This window comes from Mustela lutreola, chromosome 3 (assembly GCF_030435805.1).
Source record: "Mustela lutreola isolate mMusLut2 chromosome 3, mMusLut2.pri, whole genome shotgun sequence".
NCBI lineage: Eukaryota > Metazoa > Chordata > Mammalia > Carnivora > Mustelidae > Mustela > Mustela lutreola.
In genome coordinates, this window is record NC_081292.1 from 174,809,625 (window position 1) to 174,837,031 (window position 27,407).

General features: G+C 39.2%; 1 non-coding gene across 1 annotated transcript; it reads right to left on the reverse strand.

The window, feature by feature from the left end:
- Window positions 1–13,225: 13,225 nt before the first annotated feature.
- On the reverse strand, window positions 13,226–13,482 carry LOC131828466 (small nucleolar RNA U89). Its single transcript, XR_009352472.1, has one exon. It is a non-coding gene; the product is annotated as a small nucleolar RNA U89 (small nucleolar RNA).
- Window positions 13,483–27,407: the final 13,925 nt, after the last annotated feature.

Genomic DNA, 27,407 nt, shown 5'->3' on the forward strand with positions numbered 1-27,407 from the left:
AAGTGTTCAGAATGGGAAGAATAAACATCTCAGACACACTGGGAGGTGATTTTAAATTCTGTTTTTAGAGCTTGACTCTAGGAGGAAGAAAGAAAAAAAATAGAAAGGATCAAAAGGAGGGTATTTTCTTTTTTAGAAAAAGATTTTAGTTATTTATTTGAGAGAGTGAGTGAAAGAGAGAGAGAAAAAAAAAAAAAAAAACAGGGAGAAGGAGAGGGGCAGAGGGAGAAGTGGGCTCCCCACCACACAGGGAGCTGGATGCAGGGCTCAATCCCAGGACCCTGGGATCATGACCCAAGCTGAAGGCAGATGCATAACTGACTAAGCCACCCACGGGCTCTGAAAAGAGGGCATTTCAAAGTAAGAAATGGCCAACATTGACTCATGATGGGTCTAGAAGGTAGTGGGGAAAGGGTAGGGATGATGAAGTGACCACAGCACACAGGGCTCTTGGTTTTCAATTACATGTTGTCACCAGTCCTTTTCCTGTCTGTGCATGAGTGACTCCCACTGACAAGGGAATGAAGGAGATCCTTGTCATGGAGAAGCCCAAATGAAATTGGCCAACACCACCCAAAGCCACATGGGTCATTACTAAGGTGGAAGCAAATGATTATCACATGGTGTGGCCCCATGCAATAGAGTTTGGGTGGCCTCCTCAGTAGCAACCTGTGTCCCTCTCCTCCTTAACTGATTTTATTTAGAAGCCCACCTTCCTCCACCTAACCCGTGTGATGCAGAAGTTGATTCAATCTCAGGGACCAATGCAGGCTGGACAAAGCCCATCGGACAGAGCCCAGACTTCCATTATTGGAATAATGATGAATTCAAGGGTGGACATGGACCTGATGTGCCCAAAAGGAAGGGAAAGAATTATACAGTAGGTTCTCTCTCTTTCTCTCTCTCTACAACCCTCAACAAAAATTAAACAGGAAAGCATTTCCACAGCTGCTTTTAGCAGTCGATTTAAAAATGTAAATGCTTTAATAAACAATCTGAATTGCATGAGGCAAACAAAAACATGATGCATCGTTAAATTTAACTATTAGGCCAACTGGGTTTTGTCAAATTTCTTTTGGCCATCAATTATGCATCTGGGGCAGACCCCATAGTTTCCGGTTGTTTTCATAACTAAAATCTCCAGTCAGTCTAATCCAATTTACAGCCTAGTTCTTACATGCGATGGAAAGCCCTGAGCACCAGCCAGGCTGTGGCCTAAGGAGCTTGAAATGGGAAGAGGGACAGTGCCTGCTATTTTTGTCCTTTTTCCTCTTCTGGTTCTCTCTCTCTCAGTGCTGGGCACGGGGGAGCAGGAAGGGAAGCAGAGCAAATGCTTCTTTTTCTATCTGGAAGCACAACTACAATTTTCAATAGACCGTTATTGCTTCTCTTTTTAATACCACCCCCCTTGACAACACCCCCCTTGGAGCAGAAACCCAAACATCCGCTCTCCCCATGGGATACGTTCGTGCGTGTTTTGGAAGGCCCCATGGAACTATTCATTTCTCTGAAGAGGGAAACACAACTCCAACTCGGGGTCTGTCTCTTCTTCCTGCAGCTCAATGACCCACCCCCAGTCGCTATCCTTCCTTTCTCTCTCCCCCTCCCCCATCCAAGCTTCTTACTCCTGGTTCTTGCTATGCAACAGACCACCCTCTTAAACAGACTACCAGCAAAGTAGCTCAGGCGCAGTTACCTACGACAATATCCCAGTAAATTAAGGCAAACGTACCATGCCATACAGCGACAGCCTTATCTGCACCAAACCCTTCCCTCTTCCCATCTTCACCTCAGCTATGCTTTCTCTCTGGAATTTTCTTCTCTGTTTAGATGTGCTTAAAGTAAAATAATCAAGTCTGCTGTCTAAACGAACAGCCAACAAAAAAAGTAAACAAGCCAGAATCCCTTTCTTAAGGGATGATCTTGGTATTCCCTCCTTTGATTTCAAGAAGAGAAGGAAAAAATACTCTCCATCCCAGGAGGAGAAGGAAAAAGGCAGAGGCTGATGACACATTAGTCATGCAGCTGGGATGATGGCTGAAATGGCTTAAGAAGTACAGATCTGAAGCTATATTTTCCCATTTCTAGAGGCCAGTTTCAGCCAGAGAAATAATGACAACCGAGAGAGGGTCTTAAAACTGGCCAGATAAGTGGGAGATATGTGTTTCTTTCCTTTTCCCTCCTTTCTATACCAACCTGTTGGAGCTTGAAACCAAAACAGCAGCACCAGCTATATACAATTTGTTGGCCTCAATCCAAATGCAGCCCCTTGTTCAAAAAAAGTGTTAAGAATTTCGAGAGAAGGGGCGCCTGGGTAGCTCAGTGGGTTAAGCTTCTGCCTTCGGCTCAGGTCATGATCTCAGGGTCTTGGGATCAAGCCCCACATTGGGCTCTCTGCTCAGCAGGGAGCCTTCTTCCCCCTGTCTCTCTGCCTGCCTCTCTGCCTACTTGTGATCTCTCTCTGTCAAGGAAATAAATAAAAATCTTAAAAAAAAAAAAAAAAAGAATTTCGAGAGAATGACAGCAGAGCAATAAGTCAATCACAAAGCCTTTCTCAGTGGAAGGCCATGTATATGGCCAGGTTACATGACCCAGTGGATACAGAAGGCAGAGCATCAAGCCAAAGAGGACTGTTCTTGAGCCTTAATCCCTCATGAAGTTTACCTTGTTTAGTCATGGACGTGCCAGGAAACCATCACCTCTTCCTTCCTTTTTATCTCTCCTTTTTGGAAAGGGAATGTCTATTTTATGCTGTTCCACCATTGTATTTTGGAAACACACAGCTCCTCTGGTTTTGCAGGTTCACAGCTGTGGAAGACTTCGCATCAAAATGAATCTTTCCTCAAATCTCACCCATATCTGATTTAGATCATATTTAGTTGAGACATTGGACTTCCGACTTAAGAGTTGATACTGAAATGCGTTAAGAATTTGGTGGCTGTTGAGATGGAATGAATATATTTTTTATTTGAGAAGGACTTAGTTTGAGGGGGAGCTAGGTGCAGAATTATGTACTGAATATTTGGGTCCCCCTCAAAGGGGGGGACACTGCATTCCCCAGTGTGATGGTATTTGGAGGCAGGATCTTTGTGAGCTAATTAGGTCATGAGTGTGGATCCCTCATAGATTAAATCAGTACCATTGTAAGAACTGACCCGAGAAAGATTCTGTCTCTCTGTTCTCTATCATGTGAGTATATAACAAGAAGATGGCCATTGGCACACCAGGAAAAATGCTCTCAACAGACACCAGATCTGCTGGTGCCTTGATATATTGGGCTTTCCAGCCTCCAGAACTGTAGGAATAAAAGGCTTGTTGTTTAAGTCCCTAGTCATGGTATTCTGTTATATCAGCCAGAACTAAGACAACTCCAAAGAACCTCAGTGCCCCCTTCTGTATTTCTATACCACACACACATTCTGAGACAGAAAGATAGGACTGGACAGGAATACGGTTACAGTGAGAAAGCTTGAGGGGTCTGCTGGAGAATAACGACTTTGAGGTTCTACATGACCTGTGCCTTAAAGCCCAGATCAAATTTGGAAAAGAAGAAATGGAAGAGGTGTTGGAAAAATAATTCTAAGCAAAAGAAAGTGAGTCTTAAAACGAAGGCAATATAGGACAAAGAGTATGGGAAATGGGAGGACTTATGATTTAAAAGTGGTTGGCGCCAAAATATAGAAGTCATTGAAAGAAGATATAGAGTCTATTCAAGCAATGTGTTTTATGCACATTTGTTCTGAAAGTAGGTTACTTGCGTTTTATATTATTCTGGTATTTTGACTCTAGACAAGCTATCGCTATCATTCCAGATTCACAGTGTAGCTTACAATACAATGTAGACTCTGTGATTTAAGTCATAGTTTAATAAGTGAGAGACTTCTGATAATGTCTGCTTTATTCATGATGAGGAGCCAAAGGAATGCAGAATTTGAGATAAGGGAATACAGCCTTGTGGTGCATTTGCCACTGAGAATCTGTGTATCTTCTGGGGAGATCATTAACCTTTCTGAGTCTCAGTTTATCCATCTGTAAAATGAGATCAATATACCTTCTGTTCAGGGTTATTGTAAGTATTTGATTTGAAAACATCTGTGAACATGCCTTGTAGGCAGCAAGCTGTTTTCCGGGGCATAGTGTCAATGTGACTCCCAAATCCTTGACTGTATTTTGGAAAGGTCACCCCAATTGATGCCTGCTTGAAAAATGACACATAAACCCACAGAGGTAGAATTAAAACAGGCTGGAGTATTTATAAATCTGGTTCTCATCTGGTCAAAGCTTATTTTATTGTAATTCTCAAGGGAAGTTCTCAAGTGTCAAGTTCATGGACCCATGAATAGAGCCTGGGGGTAGTCAACACAGCTTGAAGTAGCATTGCTAGGATCTTGGCGGGTATAAGATTCTTTAAAGGAGAATTTTATTTAATACTTCTGCATTTATACTCCCTGATTCTCTATATTTTCCTAGTCTTATATCTCAGCTCCATAAGAATACAGGTCTCTGCATTTTGAAATGAGTGTTGATAGTGAAACAATTATGTAATCACCTCTTAGTGTTACATAAGTAGAGTCTGTCCCATTTGGTTTAGTGGACAGAGCCTTTAGATGTTATTTACTCCAGCCCATAACAGTTTCTTGTCATTTCCTTACAAATAATCCATGACCTTGAAGAACTTTACAGAAGCTCTTTTCTCTGCTTGGAATATATATTCATCTATGATGAACTTGGTAGTGTCTCTTCCAGTATCTCTTTGTCCCATCCCAATGATTCCCAATTTCCATCTTTGTATCTGCTTGCTTAAAGGGAAACTAATAGCTTCCCAGTCTCTAGAAGTTTGCACACAACCTAGGCTAAACCATTCATTACTATCTATTTCCTTGGCCACAGTTGTTGATTTAGTGTTGGATGTATGACTGAGTCTAGAGAGTGAAGCAAGAGTTTATAGACTACTGTGAACTAATGAAATATATCTGTTAGGGAAAACAGGCTTATTTTTACATTTATTTTTATGTTTTTCATTTTTCTATTTTCACTAGGTATTTGTGATATTACATATGGTTTCTTCAATAACATAATTAAGGTTTCTTGAAACTAAAATTTATTCTTCTAAATATTGGAAAGATAATTCTGACCATCTTTTTTTTTTTTTTTAAAGATTTTATTTATTTATTTTGACAGAGAGAGATCACAAGTAGGCAGAGAGGCAGGCAGAGAGAGAGAGAGGAGGAAGCAGGCTCCCCGCCGAGCAGAGAACCCGATGCGGGACTCGATCCCAGGACCCCGAGATCATGACCTGAGCCGAAGGCAGCGGCCCAACCCACTGAGCCACCCAGGCGCCCCCTGACCATCTTTTAAAAGACTTTGATTAATAATGGAGTTAAGCATAAAAGAAATTAATTAAATCTCTCTTCAAAGAGTTATCTTGATATCTTTCTTTGGAATGAATGGGCTTAAGCCTGGCATCTCTCCTCTAGAAACTGGAAGACCTATAAAATCTTTTATAATTGATGCCCAAAACTGCACCATGAAAATAATATCAAACAACCTTGATTAAGTTATTGCAATAATTCATTCCTCTAAGAAGAGTCAGCCTTAGTTTATATCCAGATTTTTATAGTTTTGGAGGGTGATATTTTTTAAATGAACACAAGTTATCTGATACTCCTCCAACTGAGCAGTGTCTGTGTCCGCTGCACTTGAATCTGGGTGGGGTTCTGTCATTTTCTTACAACAGTGCTTGGTAGGAGTGATACTATGTGATTTCTAAGGCTAGATAATTAAATACCATTCAGTTTCTGCCATTGACCACTCACTATGAGGGAATCCAGTTGCCATATAAAAAAATCAGACTAGCCTGAAATTACCTTGCTGGAGAGAACAAATGTAGACATTCCTGCTGGCCATCTCAGTGAGTCTGGGCTTCAAGTCATCCAGCCCAGGCACCACACATCATGAAGTAGAGACAAACCATCCCTGCTGTGTATTATCTAAATTCTTAACCTACAGAACTCTTTTAACATAATAAGATTACTATGTGCAATGCCACTGAGTGGTTTTTTTATACAGCATAATAATACGAAAATTTGTCTTTATTCCTTCAAGGATAAACCTAAGATTTTTATTTGATGAGTTTTAGCTTGTGTGTGTCTAAATATAGCATTCTTTTTGTTATATTTAGGATTTAATAAACTTCTTGAATCTGTGATTGCTCTCTTAAAAGTTCTGAAAAATTCTCAGTCATTACTGTTTCTGTACCATTCAATCATTCATTCTCCATATCCTTATCTCATCAAACATGTTAGACTTTTACCCTGGGTCTCCTGTTTCTCACCCACTCTTTTGGTGCCTATTTATGCTAGATAATTTCTTCTGAACTATATTCCAGTTTAAAGATTCTCTTTTCAGCTAAGTCTTCTGTTAAACCCATTCACTGTGTTTAAATTTCAGTTTCTGTTTTTTAGTTGTAGAAGTTCTGGGGTTTTTAAAATCTGTTATGTCACTTTTTATAATTTCCCGTTCCCTACAGATATTTCCCAGTTCTATTTAAAAAAAATAAAAATAAAAAAAAATAAAAAACAAATATCCTTTATACATAATAAGTATATTTGTCTTCTCATTTGTGTTCTGGTAATTCCAAAATCTGAAGTCACATTGGATCTATTGTTATTGACTATCATTCTGCTGAATCTCACTCATGTCATTTTGATTCTTTGTGCACCTGATGTCTTTGATAACATGCTCAATATTCTATTTGAAAAACTCTTTGTATAAATAATTGTAGACCAAGACCAATGATATTGAAACATTCTTCTAGGGAGGATTTTTGCTTGCTTCAGCTAGCAGTCTTTCAGTCTAGATTGCTTTAAGCTCATTTTGTATTTTACTCAGCTTTTTTGGTTGTTTCATTGAAGGTTTGATCCAAACTGCATAGCTCACTATTACCTAAAACAGAAATTCAGGAAATGGTAAACTAATAGAGATCAGAGCTTCTCAAACTTTACAATGCATACACATGAGCTGGTATCTTGTTAAATGGTGGGATTGTCAACAGGAATACAGATTCTCATTCAGTTGGTCTAGGGTAAGGACCAGAATTCTGCATTTTAACAAGCTCTTATGTGATATGCTCAACTTTTGAGTCACATGTATAAAACTGAATAGGAATATTGAGTGGCAGTTGGGAAGACGAAAACTAATGATAGAAGACATTCCAAGTGTAATTTCTAAACAATATGCTACTCCTAATCAAACACATTTAAACATTTCCTTGGTAATATATTCAACACTGAGCAACCAGAGAGACTGAGGTATGTTTGAAGGTACCTGACACGGTGGTACTCCCAGTGTTACTTTGATTTTTTTTTCTTTTTTTTTTTTTGCTACTTTGATTTCAACAGAGATGATTTGCAAGGAGTAAGAGGTTCATGAGTTAGACGGGGAATGATGACAGAAGATAGTGTGATATCTGCCTCCCACACTACATCCCTTGATCAGCTGTCTAAGTCCATGCAGGATGGGTCTGCAGGTGAAAGCTGAGGAACCGTTTTCTTGGGAAACTATGCAAGAAATAAGGGTAGAAGTAGGTGGCTATTTATCATCAGCAGGACGTGCAACTTTGGAAGCTCTGAGAAAAAAACATGTGACCTCTCCTCAGTAACCGATACCAAGAGGCAGATTTGTAGAATGGATAGTCCCCCTCAATTTCAAGGACATGTTCAAGGCAGTACAGAACAAAACACCTCAAGTAAATTCAGCTGCCATGAGACACTTCTAGGATATGTATGTATCTGTATATATATATATATATACATATATGTATATGTATATATACATATACATATATATATACATATAATGTGCTTATGTATATATATATACATAAGCACATTTTAGTAACTAGAGACCCATATACATCAAATAACCAAATAAAGGGTAATTCTGTGTACATGGAAGTAGTACCGTGTATAGAAAAGTGTGCAAGATTATTAAGCAGACTTAGGCTGCTTAAAAAGACTTCGGCTTCAAATCCATGCTCTTGCATGGGGTCACTTCAGGTTAGTTTCTTAGCATCTTAAATTCCAGGAAGTTTGTGAAGCTTAAAAGTGAAAACAATTACAAATTACTTGACACATATTAAGTCTCTAATGATAAATGTAAATATCCTTCCTTTCTCCTTCCCTCAGCAACAACTTAAAAAATACATCTAAATCCCCAGCCACCACTTTATCCACTTAGGATTTTTATGAAAGAAGATCTGAAACATTTGAACAAGAGATGCTCTAAAAAATCAACATCGCTATTGCATAAGAATCCAAAGCCACAGAAATGTAAGTCCTCTTCTCCTCACTCTTTTTTCCAAACACTAATGCACCAGGCTGGGAGCAATGATTTATTTGATCACACCACTCCAAAGTTAAAGGAAACAGACTTAGGATAATTAGCTAATAAATTTTATTCTTATTTAATAACCAAGGGAAAAGATGGATCTTCCATATCCTCAAAATAGGTCATTCTTTGAGTCTTCTAATAAAAATATGGTAAGCACAGTTGATCAAAAAGTTTTATTATTGAGAGAAGACAGAAATGCCAAAATATGAATATAATTTTCCCCTATATTCTTACTCTGACCAGTTTAGACATATTTATTAATAATCACTTGTGGAAACATAATTCATAAAGCAGATTTTCCTAGAACAATAGTGCATTTACTTATCTCAACAGTACCGCATGCTGATGCTCATCCAGCATTCCTAGAAATAATTATTCAACAGCAATATGGTAAGTTTAAAGTCAGAAAGGAACTAATTTAAATACTGAAAAGTTCACTTACAAATTAACCTCTCCCAAAATGTTCTCCATTAACAAAATTCTGAACTCAAAGAATACTTTTTTATATTGGAAATTGCTCATGTGAGCTTATGAAAAAATATATTTTATAACAGATTCTCAGCTGGGCTTAGGACAAAACATATTTTATAACAGATACTCAGTTAAGCATGCAAACATTGACTGCTTCAGAATTTTCATATAGGAAGTAGAGTTTAGTAAGAAAAAAACTTATCATTCAGAATTTTCATATAGGAAGTAGAGTTTAGTAAGAAAAAAACTTATCATATAGTAAAAACACACTGGCTTTACAGATCATTTGTGTTTCATTAAAAGAGCTTTTGAACATGGTGGGGATGTTCCAGCCCCTCAATGAACCCCTTGTCATTCCTGGTTTGCATATATATATATATATATATATATATATATATATATATATATATATATCTCCTTCTTTTTAAAATATTTATTATTTATTTATTTATTTATTGAGAGAGAGAAAAAGAGCAAGAGACCCAGCATGAGCAGGGGGAGGGGCAGAGGGAAAGAATCTCAAGCAGTCTTACTGGTGAGCTCAGAGCCCTACATGCGGTTTGATTCTACAAAACAGATCATGACCTGAGCCAAAATCAAGAGTCAGGTGTTTAAACAACTGAGCCACTCAGGCACCCCTACAAATGTATTTTCTTTCATGGAAAACAACAGGTGGTCCTTACAAGAAGATCTGACCTGTAGATGTTTCAACTCTCCTCAATTATTCCTACAGAAAAGAAAAATATGTTAGAGTTGAAGTCTGCCATTTGAGTGGCCTTTTCTGGTAATAAACAGACTTGTGATTGGTTTTAATGTATGTCTTGGTTCAGATCTCAGTATGAACACCAAGAGAGAAAATCTGAAGACTGCCAGGCTCCCACAAAAGGAGTATAGAAGCATTAATTTTCACAATCCCACATAAAATATCCTCCAAGGGCCTGTAAGAATGTTTAACTTTTGACAATGGACTTGGCTGCCTGACAGCTTTAATTTGAATGCCACTTTCATTGTTAAATAAACACCCGGGCATCACTGTACTCAGACATTCTGGGAACACCAAAGCTAAGCACAGCATCCCCAGAGAAGCAGGCTTGTGTGCCAACAACTACAATACACAAAGACTAGCTCTTTTTATCTTCTTTTCTTCTCTTTTATTGTGGTCAATGATAGCTTTCTCTCTCTTTTATCATGTGTAATTTTATAATTACCCAAAGTGTGTGTGTGTGTGTGTGTGTGTGTGTGTGTACAAGTTGGATATTTCCTGTGAATAAATGCTAGTTCTTGATAGAAAAGGGTCACGCAGAATTATGACAAAAGCATAAACAATAGTCCATGAATTTATTGTTTCAGACTGGAGACTTTCATCAGAAGATCCAAGCACAAAAGAACAATTTTCTAGAGCTCTGTGATGGCTCATTGGTCAGACCAGACTGTATTTGAAACTCTTCTGTTATTCATCTGTCTTCCTTATTTTAAAACTAAAGACTTCAATCCAGTTAGGATTTTATCTTTCCTGCTTCTTGATCTTTAATAATATACACAAGTGGCTGAAGATTTATCCAAAGAGATCGCTAAAGTAATTTAGGGAAGCTTCCTTTAAGAGATATATTTCTACACCATAACACATTTGTCACTGTGTTTTTTGATAGAGTTAAGTATTTAAATTATAGTTAAAAATCAAACCTTTATGTTTTTCAACTAGATATCTGAAAAAACAAGAAGCCTCAATCTGAAAATTTATTTGAATTCCCACTAAGCTCCTCTTTGACATAACTTCCAAATTAATTAAATCAAAAAGACATGAACTAGGCCAAAAAAAAAAAAAAAAAAAAAAAGTCAGGAGACCCAAGTTCAAATATTGCCTAGAATACTTGGTCTTGCCTTAATTTGCTTGTAGGTGGTACCATTTTAGAAATGGCAAAGCTAAATTAACACAAAAAGAGTATCAAGTTCATACAGCAAATTAGAAGAATTAATGAGTACCTCTACCTTCCTTTTCTTTGAATAAATGTTAAAAAAATTCTCTCAATATGAAACAAGATTCAAATAAGCACTAGATGAACTTGGTAATCACTGAACAAATATTTGAGCATCCCTTGCACAAAAGACATTGGGTGATAGGTACAAACCCCAGACTACCAGGAGGCTGATAGCTCTAAGGCTTGAGACTCTTAATCTCAGAAAAAAACCAAGGGTTGCTGGGGGGTGGGGGTGGGGGAGAGGGTGACTGAGTGATGGACATTGGAGAGGGTATGTGCTACTGTGAGTGCTATGAATTGTGTAAGATTGATGATTTGTATAAGACCTGTACCCCCGAAGCAAATAATAAATTTAATAGAAAGAAAGAAAGAAAGAAAGAAAGAAAGAAAGAAAGAAAGAAAGAAAGAAAGAAAGAAAAGAAAGAAAGAGAGAGTCAAACTAGAGTCAATCTACCTATGCATAAGATGCAAGACTTCCAAGCCAGGCAAAGGAAAGGTAAAATCTGTTAACCATCTTGCCCTTGGTTACCACCTTGATTAGTTTACAGAATAACTGTTGCATATCCATCTGATTGTATTATTCAGAGATGATGTCTTCAATACCTACACCCTCCAATATGGTAGTCAGTAGTTACCTATGGCTATTGAGTATTTGAAATGTGGGTAGTGTGACTTGAGGAAGTGAAGTTTTGATTTCACTTACTAATTTGATATTAATAGTACAGAGTTGATAGCAGGATTAATGAATTTACTTAAGTTGGACAAATGTAACTTTGAAACAGATGCTTTTGTTTCAAAGCCAAATCAATTCTTCCCATAAAAATGAACCAAGTCTGTCAATGTGGGTGCAACTATAAAGGAAGATGATTATTTGGTATCCAATTTAGTTATTGGGAAATTTCAGTTATGGCTGGAACAACTTAGATATGTGAATGTAACTTTTTCAACTGGAAATTTTATGAAATCTAAATATAAATCAAGTATTTCCAGTGAAAATTTAACATCTGGATAAAGATGTGTCTGCCCCAATGCCACTCTGTTATAGAATTGTTCTAATTCTTATTTGTCCTGGAGGGAGGTTTATGAGAAGTTCACCCTCTGAAAGTCTGCTCATGAATTTCTCTGATGAGGCAGCTAAGTCCCATATAGGATACACTGGGAAATGCAGAAGTTTGAGAGGCCCTGAGCATAGGGCAGGCTGTCTTCCTTTTTCAGTAAGCCTCCAATCTTCAGAAGTGAGACATGTGGTGACAGCACTGGTCAGTGGTATTTACCTGACCAGGGGAGGAATCCTGAAACTGCATTATGGATTCTCTGCAGAGCCTAGACAGGTTCACTGAAAATAGACTTTTATTTTTCAGCACATTAATAAAAAATTATTAAGAATTCCTGGTGGGGGGGGCGCCTGGGTTGCTCAGTGGGTTAAGCCGCTGCATTCGGCTCAGGTCATGATCTCAGGGTCCTGGGATCGAGCCCCGCATCAGGCTCTCTGCTCAGCAGGGAGCCTGCTCCCCTCTTTTCTCTGCCTGCCTCTCTGCCTACTTGTGATCTCTCTCTGTCAAATAAATAAATAAAATCTTTAAAAAAAAAAAAAAAAAAAAGAATTCCTGGGGGGAACGCCTGGGTGGCTTGGTTGGTTAAGCGGCTGCCTTGGGCTCAGGTCATGATCCCAGCGTCCAGGGATCGAGTCCCGCATCGGGCTCCTTGCTCTGCAGGGAGCCTGCTTCTCCCTCTGCCACTCTGTCTGCCTGTACTCACTCTCTCTCTCTCTGACAAATAAATAAATAAAATCTTTAAAAAAAAAAATAGAATTCCTGGGATGGTGTCTATTGCCTCCCAACCTAGAAGGAGGAACCAATACGACAGGGAATCAGTCAGAAATCACACGTCCCAACACCTCTGGCAGACACAGGGAGGAGCAAAGTCGTGCCCCTGGGAAATTGGCCAAGACTTGTTCATCCAAGAAGGGGTAGGATGATAGATACAGAAGAAACTGTCGCATGATATTGGGGGTAGGATAAGATGTGCTGCACCCCAAGCAGGGTCCTCAAAAATCAGGGAGAGAAAAAGATCTACTTCTTCTCTGGGAATGGGGTTCCTGGTCACCAGGCTCATTTCTTATCCTTGATGAGTCTGTCACTGCCCTTAGTAAAACTTTCATCCTGCAGATTTCAAGACAAAGTTGTCATCAATGAGAGAGATAAGTTTCTGTGATGTGGCAATCCTCCTGGAGATGTTCTGGGCTGCCTGGATCTTGTGCAATTTGATATAGCCAGGGTTCTTGCTCAGAGCTCCTCCGACGTGAGCAGGTTGGGATATGGGTTCATACAAAGCCCATTTTGAACCCCAGCCCCATCCTTTACTACTCCAGCACTTCTCTTTGCTGTCAGATCCAAGGCTGCACTCAGATGGCTCCTGCCTCGTCCCACTTTGTTCCCCACCGGTGGGACCCTCCCGCAGGTGGCTGCCAGGAACCAGAGGCAAGGCCAGCAGTGCTATTGACCTGCCTTACAGAGAGGGGCGGGCGTCAGGCACCTGGCTAAGCAAATAGACTTTTTAATGGGGTACTTTCTGGAAGGGCTTTTTGCTTTTTTATTGGGTCAAAAAGAGGAATTCTGGGGCGCCTGGGTGGCTCAGTTGGTTAACAGTTGGTTAAAGCCTCTGCCTTCGGCTCAGGTCATGATCTCAGGATCCTGGGGTGGAGCCCCACATCGGGCTCTCTGCTCAGCAGGGAGCCTGCTTCCCTTCCTCTCTCTCTGCCTGCCTCTCTGCCTACTTATGATCTCTGTCTGTCAAATGAATAAATTTTTAAAAATCCTTTAAAAAAAAAAAAAAACAAACAAACAAACAAAAAAGAGGAATTCTGAAGAGATGAGAGTCAGTGAGTAGTTGGGTACCTGTGGTATCACAGGGAGTTTCTCTTTAAGGATGCTGTCATGGCGGTTGGAATCATAAAGGTCTCACAGTTACATGTCTCTGTTCTTCTATTCCCAGGAGTCCCAAATCTGTTGACCTGTACATCTGAAGAGCCAATGAGGTAAGAAGCACCTGCCTGGAGAGGAAAAGTAGATCGACTACATGCACATACACAAAATCGCCCAGTCTCTAAGAGAGAAGAAAACAAGGCGTGTGAATTCATTGAATACCGAGTAAGCATTTACTATGTGCCAGTTACTGAGCTAAATGCAGAGATAACAAACCAAATCAACTAGATCTTACTAATGAGCCATCCAGGGAGAACGACCTCCTTGGGCAGTTGCCTAGACCCATAACAGATTTTGCATAAGTGAGAAATACATTTCTCTTTATTAACTGCCTGAGAATTGGGGGTCTTCTTTATTTAAAGGCATCTTGACCTTATCTGTCCTGACTGATGACTAAGAATACATGGCACGTTGTTTGTGACAGGTGTACAATCCAGGAAGGTAATAGGTATTCCAGTGGCTTCAGGAAGCATTCATTTTTTTAACCAAAATAACTGTTTCTAATTTATATAGGTATATGTCCAAGGGTGATGAAAATTTTATCAATATCAAAACATATATAAAACAAGACAACTAGAAATTTCAAGTTCATCAGAGCGGTTGTTCTCAACTCTGGTTACCTGTTAGCATATCTCTAAAATGCCAGTGTCTGGAGCCCTAATCCCCAGAGATTGCAACTTAATTGGTTCAGATTAGGGTTCAGGCATTAGTATATTTTAGCAAGATTTCTCGTTTGATAGTTGCATTAAGCTCCTGGGATAAAGTCTCCTAAGTTAAGTTTTAAAGTGAACATCAAATTTAACTCTTAACTTCCAGCTAAACAAAGGAAAATAGATCATGTTTTTCTCCTTCCTGGAAGTTATGATATTTTTGCATGGTTTCTTTAATGTTTTTCCCTATGATGGTCAGTTTGTGTCAATTTAGGCCACAGTCCCCAGTTATTCAATCAAACACTTGCTGTGAAGGGTGTTGTAAATGTATTTGGTAGAGGTGATTCAAGTCCATTAATAGGGAAGCCTGAGTGGCTCAGTTAAGTGTTGGACTCTCCATTTCAACTCAGGTCATGATCTCAGAATCCTGAGATCAAGCCCCACTCCCCATCCTCATTGTCTTTGGGCTCCCTACTCAGGGGGGGTCTGCTTCTCTCCTTCTGCCTCTCCCCCTGCCCCTTTCCATGCTCTCTCTCTTTCTCTCAACTAAGTAAATAATTCCTTTTTTATTTTTTAAGATTTTATTTATTTATTTGACAGAGAGAGACTACAAGAGAGGGAACACAAACGGGGGGAGTAGGAGAGGGAGAAGGAGGATTCCTGCCGAGCAGGGAGCCTGACACGGGGCGCGATCCCAGGACCCTGGAATCAACACCTTAGCCAAAAACAGTCTTTTAACCAACCGAGCCACCCAGGAACCCCAGTAAATAATTCTTTTTTCTTTTTTAAAAGATTTTATTTATTTATTTGACAGACAGAGATCACAAGCAGGCAGAGAGAGAGGAAGGGAAGCAGGTTCCCTGACAAGCAGAGAGCCCAATGAAAGGGCTTGATCCCAGAATCAGGATCATGACCTGATCCGAAGGCAGAGGCTTTAACCCACTGAGCCACCCAGGTGCCCCCCCATCCCTAAATAATTCTTAAAAATAAATTAAGTCCATAATCAGCTAACCTTTAGTAAGTAAGGAATGTTAAATAATCTGAATGAAATAATCCAATGAGTTCAAAGATCTTAAGAGCACAACTGAGGCTTCTCAGGAGAAATTCTACCCATGAGCAGCTCCTTCAGCTTGTGCCTGAGAGTTTCACCCAGTTCATCCTGATGGCCTGCCCTCAGGCTTTCAGACTTTTCTTGTGAGCCCCCAAATCATCTGAGCCTTGCAATGAATTTCTTAATGTATTTCTCCTTACCAATTCTGTTTCTCTGACTGAATATTGATTAATATACCCCAACCTTCACTAGACTATATACTCTGAAGGCAGAAGTATCTGTGTTATTCATCATGAATCTCAGTTCCGAGCCCCATGCCTGCTCCCTAACACGTACCAATGAACACTTATCAAGAACACTTATCAAGTAAGTGAATGAACGAACCATCTGGTTGGGGAAGTAAAGTATGCAACATAAAAAGTTGGCCATGAGACACCATAAATGCTTTGCAATTCAGCATAAGGAGAGAGAGCACATCCAGGCATGGGGATCAGGGAAGACTTGCAACATGACCTGCGGTCGCAGGATGGAGGTTCAGGGAGGAAAAATATGGAGACCAGAAATGGCAAGCACAGACACATTATACAAGCTAGACTAGATGACAAATTTATGTGAGCAAGTATAAGAAAATGAATTGGGAAGAATCAATCCTGGCCAGATTTTGCATGATTAAATGCAGAACTTCAATCTCTTAGCCAGTGGTGGCTCTCAGTCTCTCTCTTAAGGATTCCCAAACCATTCTCTGAATGCATTTTATTTGCAGGCTAAACTCAGGACTAACAAAAAAGCTAAGTTCCTCTGGTAAAGAAAGATCTGGAGGACATGGTTCTCGCTCCCTGGCATGGATGCCTTTAAGAAACCCCTAAAGAACAGCTAATGTCCTATAAAGCATCTGTTGAAAATTAGCGCTAAAGTAACAGGCCATATCAGTATTAATTCACTCATTTAACCAGTCATCAGTCATTCACTGTTAGAGCGCTCTACCATGCCACATTCTGGAGAACTTCAGGATGAAGGAAAGACTGTGTCTGCTGGTGGTAGGCCCAGGATGAGAGGCAGTGATTATGCTCCTGAGGTCCTGAAGGGTGGCCGCCTAAGGGTTTTGCAGTTTGTTGCAAAGGCAATTCCTGATAGAGGAGACCGAGTTCTGTAAAAACTGTGGATCTTACTTATCAGGTCTTTATCTGACCTCTTCTCTCCACCATGAGCATGTGCCAGAGCCCTGGGGAGAGGACGCAAAAATTAAATGCTCCATCATAAAAATCTCTGAGACTCTGGGGGAGGGACTATATGGCAAACCAGTGCCAGAGGGTATCCTTTTCCCTTAAAGTGGAACATACTCTAAAAATGGAATATAAAAGAATGTTACCCATCAGATGGGGGAAAGGTGAGAGTCATTGCAGAGGCAGGAGTACTCGTCACCTCAACTGCATCCTGTCTTAGATGACACAGACTGACAAATCCAAAGTGGCCCAAGGAGACTTCAATCTACCTGGTTGATTGACTTTGCAATGCAGAGTTTCCATTTTCACCCCCAACCTTCTGATTCCAAATGCCCTGGGCTCTTTCTAGCTGAAGAGCTTCTCATTACCTAGAAGGGCTTCTACCAGACAGTTTTCTAAGACTCATCTCCTGGTGGTAACCCCCTTCCTCTCCTGTCTGTGTTCACTGCATTGCCCATACATCACAGCAAGTCGAGACTGTGCTCACCAACACTCTCAATTTTGACTCCTGTCCTGTGTCCTGGTCTATCTGTCAACCCCAGCCCAGAACCACTTGTAGGATATGCCTTCTCCACACCTGTGCTGTGCAGCAACACACCTTGGGAGAGAATCACACAATCACAGTACACATGGCTACAAACATCTGAGGTCCCGGCTTTGGTACAGCCCATCAGCCTTTTTGATTTCCTTCAGTAACTATCAAAAAAAAAAAAAAAAAAAAAAGTCTATGTCCCTTGGTCTCTAAGCACTGCATTCTCAGCCAACAACCCTATAGAACCCAAGGTCATCAAGCATTTATCAGCCAGGTCTTAGTGTTGCTACTGCCTTGACATCAAGACAAAAACAAAACTACTCCATTAGAAGTCTGAACACAGCAAAAATAGGAGCGCTGTTCAAGCACAAAAATGACCAAACAGCCCCCTCTCCTGGTGAGTATGAATGGTGCCTCTTCCCTTACTAAATTACATAAAATTTACCAATTGAATAGAATTGATGAATATACACAATAACAGCATTCCCCCTGCTTCCTTATAGCATCCAATCTAGAGCAAAGAGCAAAGTCCCTAAACAATCCCCCAGAGAACCTAACACAAACACAAACCCTGTAATAAATCCTTTCTGACATTCTCTTTCTGAGATGCTCCATGATTCCCCAGGCAAGTGTGTTCTCCCTCCAAGGAGCAATCCACCCAATCTGTTCTTTGGCAAGAGTGCACTGGCATAGCAATAAGAATTACTGTTATCACCGTTGTTGGGTTCTGTGCTAAGTACTTCACACATGTTGTTCATTTAATCCCTTGATGACAGTGACAATTTTGCCCACTGTGGACCTGGAAACACAAAAGACAGCAGAATTTACAAGCCATCTGGGGCACAGATTCAACATGATGGATGAAGAGACTTAGGAATGTGTCTCTGGAGCTCATGCACCCATGATTTCAGAAATAATAATCCACAAAATTAATAAAACTTGTTTCTTTCTCACATTATCCCCTCTAGTCTCAGTACATGAGCTGTTTTTCTTTCAATGTCAAGCCCTCCTTCTGTTTGGTCTTCGACCACCTCTTCTGTCTCCTCTAACCCTTGGTTCTAACAAGTTTCATTTCCTTCTAATTCTTCAACCTTCCTTTTGCCACTAGAACATCTTCTCAGTCTAAAATTGGGTGTAAGTCTTGTACATTCTTAAACAAACCATGGAGACATCTGATGGCCCCATGGCCCCTTCATCTTTTCCGTCATCAGACCAAGTCCTGGAAACTTAGTGTCTATTTTCAAGAATAACATAATTTAAAATGATAAAATAGGTATGCAGAAATGGAATTTGGGAAAGAGACCTTTTCTACCTTGGAGGGGTAAGGCTGGGTGGGAGGGATCAAATAAAAATTCAAGGAAGCATTGATATCTGGAGCAAATTGTAAAGCATGGGGGGAGGGCAGTTTGCCAGCCAGAGATATAAGGAGTTTTAGGGCAGATAGGTGTCCTACCCCCAAAATTCATCTATTAAAATCTAACCCACAATGTGATGGTATTAGGAGGTGGGGTCTTTAGGTGGTAACTAGATTGTGAAAGTGGAGTCCTCATGAATGGGATCATATGTCCTTATAAAAGAGACCCCAGAGAGCTCCCTTGCCCCATGACCATGTGAGGACACAGCAAGGAAATGGCCAAGAAGTAGGCTTTCACCAGACCCTGCACCTGCTGGTGACTTGATCTTGGGTTTTCCAGCTCCTGAAGCAGTGGAAATAAATTTCTGGTGTGTATAGCTCCACTCCCATACCCCAGTTATCTATGATAGTCTTTTGTAGTAGCCTAGTGGAAGAAAACTGTAAGTAAAAGTAAGATCACTAAGAGAGGAAAGTCTGGCACGTATTTAAGACCTGATGAGTGGACTCATTATCTGTTATATCAGTCAGCTCGGGCTACCATAAAAAAAAAAACACCACAAACTGAGTGGTTTAAGATGCAGAAATGTATTTCTCACAGTTCTGGAGGCTGGAAGTCCAAGATGAAGCTGTTAACAGGTTTAGTTTCTCCCTGGGCTTCTCTCCTTGTCTTGGCCACCTGCTCACTATGACTTCATATGGTCTCATCTCTGCCTGTGTGCCTCCCTGGTGTCTCTTTGTGTATGCAAATTTCTCCTCTGGGTACCAGTCAGATTGGATTTTGGAACCATCTTAAAGACCTTAATGTAATCATCTCTTTAAAAACCTTATCTCTAAATATAATTCTATTTTTATTGCATTTTGAAGTGGATTAGGACTTCAACCTATGAATTTTGGAGGGATACAATTCATCTGATAACATCTGGGATAGCAGGGAGCAGGAAAGTTTAGGCCAGAAATGTAGATTAAGACTAGCTCATGGATACCTTGAAACATAAGAGTGGGAAATTTGAGCCTCTTCTTTAAACAGTGAACTATATGGATGCCTGACATGACATCAACTCATCAAGCTATTCAAAACTGAAGGTGAGACCTGCTAACGTGATTCATTACTAATAAATTATCTATATAGGTTATACGATATATTTTGCAGCAACTGACTTCCCTCAAGAGAGACTAATTTTCAGATATATGTATTTACATTCTCCTACTTCTATCCCCCTGCTCAAACCAAATCTGAAAGATCCTATAGATATTTCGAAGATGTTCTGAAACAAAATGTTTACATTTAGCCAATGCTTAAAAAGTTTTTGTGATTAATACTTGTCAGCATTAGCTCAACTGCGTAAGAAAGTAGCTGATGCTATTCTAAATATAGGCCACCTGCTTTTCCCAAGGGAGTCAGTAAAATCTGAATGGCTGAGAGAAGCACATTTGGGAAGAGAGGGCTCTCGCCTTCAGAAAAATAAAAAAGGCAGGGAGGCTGCCCTGGCTCTCATCCACAAGGGCAGGTCATGCAAGATCGTCTTTCCAATCACTCAAGTCAGCACTGATTCCAACCTTGACCTGGCTGTTCTCAATGGAGCAATGTAAGGTCAAGGACACTTACTGACTGCCAGATATACTACAGTCTTTGAGTTAGTTTTTCTTCATGTGTAGTACAAACCAGGCTCTGGTTATATTTCCATTGTAGAGATAAGGAAACAAATCCAGGAAGGTAAAAAGACTTATCCAGAACAATAGAAGGAGGAGTTGAACACTCTCTCAGACCAAAGTGCACACTCTATGCCACACAGTGTATTGAGTGGGGCTTCTCTCCCATGATCACGTATGTCAAGCTGTCATCAGCTGTTTCGGATGAATTTGATAATTCAAATTATCAAATTTAATTTGATAAAATTAAAATTATCACAATTAATTTGATAAATTCCCTCTGCCCTTTGCCTTCTGCCTCTGCCCTCTGCCCCCTGCAGGAGGAGGACGCCAGGCTGTAGTAATGGATTGTGGGTCACCTTCAAGGATCTTTTTGAGAACAAACATGGACATAAAATCTCTCACCTTTCACACATACAGCAATATATTAGGGTGAACCAGATGAAATTACTTTTGGGAGATCAAAATTTGTCAAAAATGGCAATTTCATATGACGCAACCAAATGGATTATTCATGGTGATAGCCCAAGGGTTAATAACTTATATAACTTACACTGGAGGTTTTCTAGCCTAGAAAATAATTGTAGGTGTCCTTTTGCCTCAGGCACACCTAGAAAACAGGTCTTCTCCTGCCTGGGGGAAAATACCCAGCGTCATCTTCCACTGCAGGAATGTACACTCCTCCGGGAAAACAGGGAAAAACCACATCTAAATGGAGCAGAAGTTTAGGCATTCCTGCCCGAATTTCCATTACCATATTTAAAGATGAGAGTATGTCCAAGAAATACTTGCAAATAACAAAGGGTTTCAGATGATGAATAATACTAACCTAGGAAACACATCACAAAAGATCCCAAGGGGATTACTGCACATTTGAGATAAGCCCAAACCTGAAACGTTACTGGAGGTAACTACGGGAAGTATGACTGTAGTCACTCATACTGAAGGGGCACCGGCTTCTTTAACAGTGTAAGTGTTAAAATCCAAATTTGGGGGCATTTGTCAGACAACTCCCCGAATACAAGTAAGTCACTAAACTTGTAATAGGCCCATCAGCACACCCTGGGGACTGTTTTCACCCTTAAGATATTTTTGAGAAGTATTTGATAAATTCCCTCTAATTTTCCTAATAAGAACATCTTCTCAAGTACTGAGAGGAGGTTTTCAAGAAGAATTTTAGAATTCTGCTTAATTAATGGCATTTACATCTTCTTCAACTATGATTTCCTTGGCTGGGCAGGCTGGACAAGGCTTTACTTAGAAGTGCACAGTTTTGCAAAAGGGGAAAAATCCAGAAAACCTGGGCTGACTCAGAGCCACGGACAAAACATGTTTATTAAGGTGAACCAAAATTTTACTCACATGCCTGAATCCGTGAGAATCCATGACAGATGGGCACTCAAAATATCCCCTGCATTTATTTTATTCCCTCTTAGTTTCCTAGGAGAAAGTGAATTGGAAGGTCTTTGTCTATTACAGGGATGCCCCAAGTCATAATAAATTAATAAGAAAATTTACCTTGAATGTGCAAATCCCTTCTCAATTCTTAAATCCTTTAAATCTAAATCATTGAAGCAGTGCCCACAAATAACACAAGCTGCCCATTAAGTGAATGTTTATGATGTATCAGCCTCAGTATGTACCAGTTAACTTACTTAATCCTCACAAACTCCCCCCATACTATTGTTAGTCTTATTTTATAGGCGAGAAAACAGAGTCAAGGGGTGTTTGAATTCTCAAAGTCCCATATCCAAGAAGTGGCTGAATAGGGTATTAAAATAGGCATTCTGATTCTTGAATCCATGTTTTTAATTTCCAAAACACTGTCCCTACCTGGGAAAGCGGCTGTTGTGGCAGCCACCTCCTCACCACCAAATAAGGACTATTATGACAGTTCGATGACAACAGAATTGGCCCCCACTTATTACAGGAAATAGTCACCACACACACACTAAAGAAAGAAAGAGAGAAAGAATAGAAAAAGAAGAAAAAAGAAACTCCGCCCACAACATTGAACCATTCTTCTTTTGAAATGTCCTCAAGCTGTTTGTTTGCTCCCTTGCAGTCAACCAAGAACTATCAAAGGTAGCTGAAGACCAATTAGAAAGTCACCTCATTTCCAAAGTACCCATCTTAATAGAACACTTGTCAGAAACTCAGTATTTCATCATTTCACTCTATGAAACTGACTCTCCTTTGCAACCTCAAACTCCTGCTGGAATGAAAGTGATAGCAGATGGCTTTCTTTGGGACAAATTTATGATTTAGCAGCCTTTGTTAAGTTAGTCTCAGACCTACTTTTATCTTTGATAACCCAACACAAACCAGTTTGACCACTTGACTTATGGTTATGTTAAAATAATTAATATTCCAAGTATTTACAATTCTTAAACTCTCAACCCAGTGATATTACAATAAACTTTATTAAAATTTAAACGGAATTCATTTTATACTCTGATCAGGTATTACCATTAAAAGACATAATTGAATGTTGGATTCCTTGATTGATTGACTATATTTTAAGATATTAAAACTGGCTTCCAATTGAGGGATTTATAGAGAAAAAAAGAACTATCTCTCATTCTCCTTACTGGTCTGAGTCCTCATAGATGGAAAAATATCTCTATACTGTATCAAAATTAATGAGATCTGTCATCTGCCCCAAATATGCCAAGATGGTCCTAAGTTTAATCCATATCAAAATCTGAGCATTGTTATATATCCCCACATAACCCTGGTCATTAAAGGACATAGAATAAAAAGTTCACTCTTTATACTCCTCATTTGTAGCTTTTGAAACAATTTATCTGCTAAAAGATAAACACTGCCATCTGCTGAAATGAGAAAATAAAGGCATGCAAGTCTATGCACTTGAAGAACATAACATTTTCTGCTTTTCATTAGTGAGAGCATTAATTACTTCATTAAGATCTCACAGTCCTGGGGTGCCGGGGCGGCTCAGTGGTTGGGCGTCCAACTCTTGGTTTCAACTCAGGTCATGATCTCAGAGTTGTTAGATGGAGCCCCGCATTGGGGTCCCATCTAGGCTCCAAGTCTTCTCAAGAATCTCCCCCCCACCACCACCACCACTGCTCCTCTCCCCACTCTCTCGCTCTCTCTCTCTCTCTCTCTCTCTAAAATAAACAAATAAACCTTTAAAAAAAATCTTAGAGTTCCAAGAAAATAATAGCAAAGACAACTTTGTCCAAAGAGATGCATCCAACATTTCTCAAAAGGTAGAATGAGTAATCAGCCCTGGTCTTTGATGTATTTAGCTTCCAGACAACTTTTCTGGGATTTCCATCTCTTGCATTCCCAAAAACTCATTTTTAAATTCAAGGTAAACTGAAATTCTGAACTCAAAAAGAAATTTAGGAGTAGAGAGAAACTAATGCTTTTGCCTTAATGTGAAGAACTCAAAGAGCCCTGTGAAACACACATATACACATAGGCATACACACACACACATACCTTTATCAATTCCTCACCATGTGTTAAACCAATATCCATTCTGGGGATAACCAGCGTGTTTCAGGGAAGAAAAAAAAAAATGGAGGAAGGGTAGTAAAAAGGGGTAAAAAAAAAAAAATCAAAGTTACACCAACTTCCTGTTGGAGTCTTCTAGAGGTTGTAATGAATTGGCCTCAGAGGTCTGTAAAATTTCGCTAGGTTACCCTACAAGAGCAGGGTACTCCTAAAAGTAGCATTCCCAAATGTAGACTACTCTCATGTCACAAACCCAAACTCAGAAAGTATCAAACCAGGAACTGTTATGAGAAAATACTTGAAGGCTTCTGAGTCTTATAATTACAAAAGCATCAAATACCAACTGGATCCTCCCTTTCTGGCCCGGATTTTATGCTAAAATAAGAAAATGTTTTTCTTGTCATGTTTCAATCGTTTCATCCTTCAGGTTTTATTTATTTTATTAAAGTATACTCCCCGCAAATATACTCTCAGTTCTAAAAGAAGAAAAGAAATTTCCAAACTTTCACAACCTCCTTTCCCACCAAAAACCTAATCAAGTTGTTTGTAATTAGCATAGTGTCTCGGAGATAGTAAGTAATTAATTGTTGAAACACATGATCCCACAATGAAAGAATCTTTCTAAAGAGTTAATACAAATATCTTTAAGGCTTATGTCTTTTTCCTCATGAGGTCAATGCTTGATTCCCCCTTTAAGTAATATGCCTCTAAAAGACAAAAAACCCCAGGTACACGATGCCGCAAAAACCAAGATAATCGACCCCTTACCACGTGCAAAAGATTGTGAAAACAGATTGAGCATTTGAAAAGTTTTTATTGAGATGAAATTCACTTAACATAAAACTAGACGTTAGCCATTAGCATTTAGTAGTTTTACAATGTTGTACATTCACAATGTACACAATTTACAATGTTGTACAATCATCACCCCTAATTCCAAGAGGTTTTTATGATCCCAAAATAAAACTGCACCCATTGAGTTACCGCTCCCTATTGCCCTCTACTGCCCATCTCTGGCAACTGCGGATCTGTGTTCTGTCTCTACAGACTATTCTGGATGTTTCATATCCATATATTGGGGTTACCCAATACATGGCCTTTTGTGTCTGGATTCTCTTACTTAGCATAATGTTTTAAACATAGGCTTACCTATTTGGTAGCATGTATCAGTCCTTTATTCGTTTTTATGGCTGAATGATATTCCATTGTAAAGATGTATCACAGCCCGTTTATCCATGCACCCATGGGCAGATGTGTGAGCTGTTGTGAATATGCTGCCAGGAACACGAAGGTACATAGGCTTAAGTACCATTTTTCATTTTGGTGGTGCGGGGCATTTACTTAGGAGAGCAATTGCTGAGTCATTTGGTAATTTCATGGTTAAATTTTGAAGAATCTGCATACTTGATTTTTAAATCAAGAAAAATAACAAAGTAAAAGATAGAACATGCCAATAGAAGAGACAAATGAAGTCACAACCAACCATAATCTAATCTGGTTGGGATCAGGGATTTCACCAAAAGGAGTACAGCCTGTGGAGAGGACATTTTGCTATGGTAGAATCTCTACTCACTTTAACCATATCGATGGACCTGGCCCATATTTAAGAATGATAAACTCCCTCTAACATGAGGGAAAGGAAAAAAATATATGTGAATCATAGTCTGCCACTGGCTTATTGTATTAGTAAGTCAAAAATTGTTACCTTGGATACAAACTGCATTTAAAAATGAAGTCCTCTGTAATAAATAACCATTACAGAAATAGCCAGTGTCAGAAATGCAGTTATATGAATCAGAGAAAAAAATGATACAGTTTTCCCATTAATCATATTCTTTTAATAAAACATTGATTTCATTAAACAAAATTAACTCAATTTACTTCACATAAAGAGTATTTTTACATTGGCTTTTGTGGTTTCTTTTGCTCTGAGTTTTCTAAACCCTTCAGTATTTTTCAAATACTTTGTTTTATATATATCATTATATTGTGATTAGGTAATTTAACCATGCAATTAAACAAATACACATTTAAGAAGAGCAGTCCTACTTTATACACTTGTGACTTCACCTTTGTTCTCATTGTCTTGGCATGATTTCAACACCCTGCATTTGTGAAATGGGTTCCACAGTAAGAATGAGTGGAAATCCAGCCTTACTCTGCTTGTTGATGCTGGTAAGGAAACTTCCAAGTGAGAATAAACAACTCGCTCTTACAAGTTCACACAGTTCATCCTATTACTAAGCAGAACTCCTAGGTCATTATTGCGTCTACCTTTCCACTCGCCAAGTGTGAATAATAAGAATCTGAGCACTTGCTCTTTTCTACTTCCAAAAGTTTTTATTTTTAATTTTCATTTAGTATCTGTAAAGTTTGGAATAAACAATTCTACTCTGTTGTAATATAATTGCTAGGAGAAGTGTGAATTTATGATTACCAGGCCACAGGAATTGGGACCCCATTACTAAATAATTGCATGCATAATAAAGGTTCAAACTCAAACTTTAATTAATTGGAAAACACCATCCTTCATAATGTTTATGTTTTAAAAGTTATTCAAGGGGATTTAAAAGAAATCTAGACAATCAAAAACATACATGCTAGTGCAGCACAATAATCATGTGGAAAAACCCAGGCAGCACATCATTATTTAAGACCTCTTTGAGCTATATACAGGACATAGCCTTTCTAGGTTTGAATTCATGTCTGGCAACCCACTGACCACTGATCCAGGGAAGCCACCCTGCCTCTCCTCAATTATGTGTTACCAACTCTAAATTCAGGTTCTATTAATTCCTACATCATTCTTCTTTATTAAATGAACTGAGGCAGAAGTCTTGTAAACCTTAAAACATGCAAATATTTGGAAAGGTTTTTTTGTTTTGTTTTGCTTTTTCCCTGTTTGCTTTAGAAAGCAATTATTTAATATAGCAAAAGGAAGCCAGGATAATTAACTAGAAGATTGTCTTGATTTCTTTTTTTTTTCTCTTAAAAATGACTTTCTTTTTTTATTATTAATTTATTTTCAACATAACAATATTCATTATTTTTTCACCACACCCAGTGCTCCATGCAATCCATGCCCTCTATAATACCCACCACCTGGTACCCCAACCTCCCACCTTCCCGCCACTTCAAACCCCTCAGATAGTTTTTCAGAGTCCATAGTCTCATGATTCACCTCCCCTTCCAATTTATCCCAACTCCCTTCTCCTCTCTAACACCACTTGTCCTCCATGGTATTTGTTATGCTCCACAAATAAGTGAAACCACATGATAATTGACTCTCTCTGCTTGACTTATTTCACTCAGCATAATCTCTTCTAGTCCCGTCCATGTTGCTACAAAAGTTGGGTATTCATCCTTTCTGATGGAGGCATAATACTCCATAGTGTATATGGACCACATTTTCCTTATCCATTTGTCTGTTGAAGGACATCTTGGTTCTTTTCATAGTTTGGCAACCGTGGCCATTGCTGCTATAAACATTGGGGTACAGATGGCCCTTCTTTTCATGACATCTGTATCTTTGGGGTCCAATCAAGACATACAAATGACTCTCAGACACATGAAAAAATGTTCATCATCACTAGCCATCAAGGAGATTCAAATTAAAACCACATTGAGATATCACCT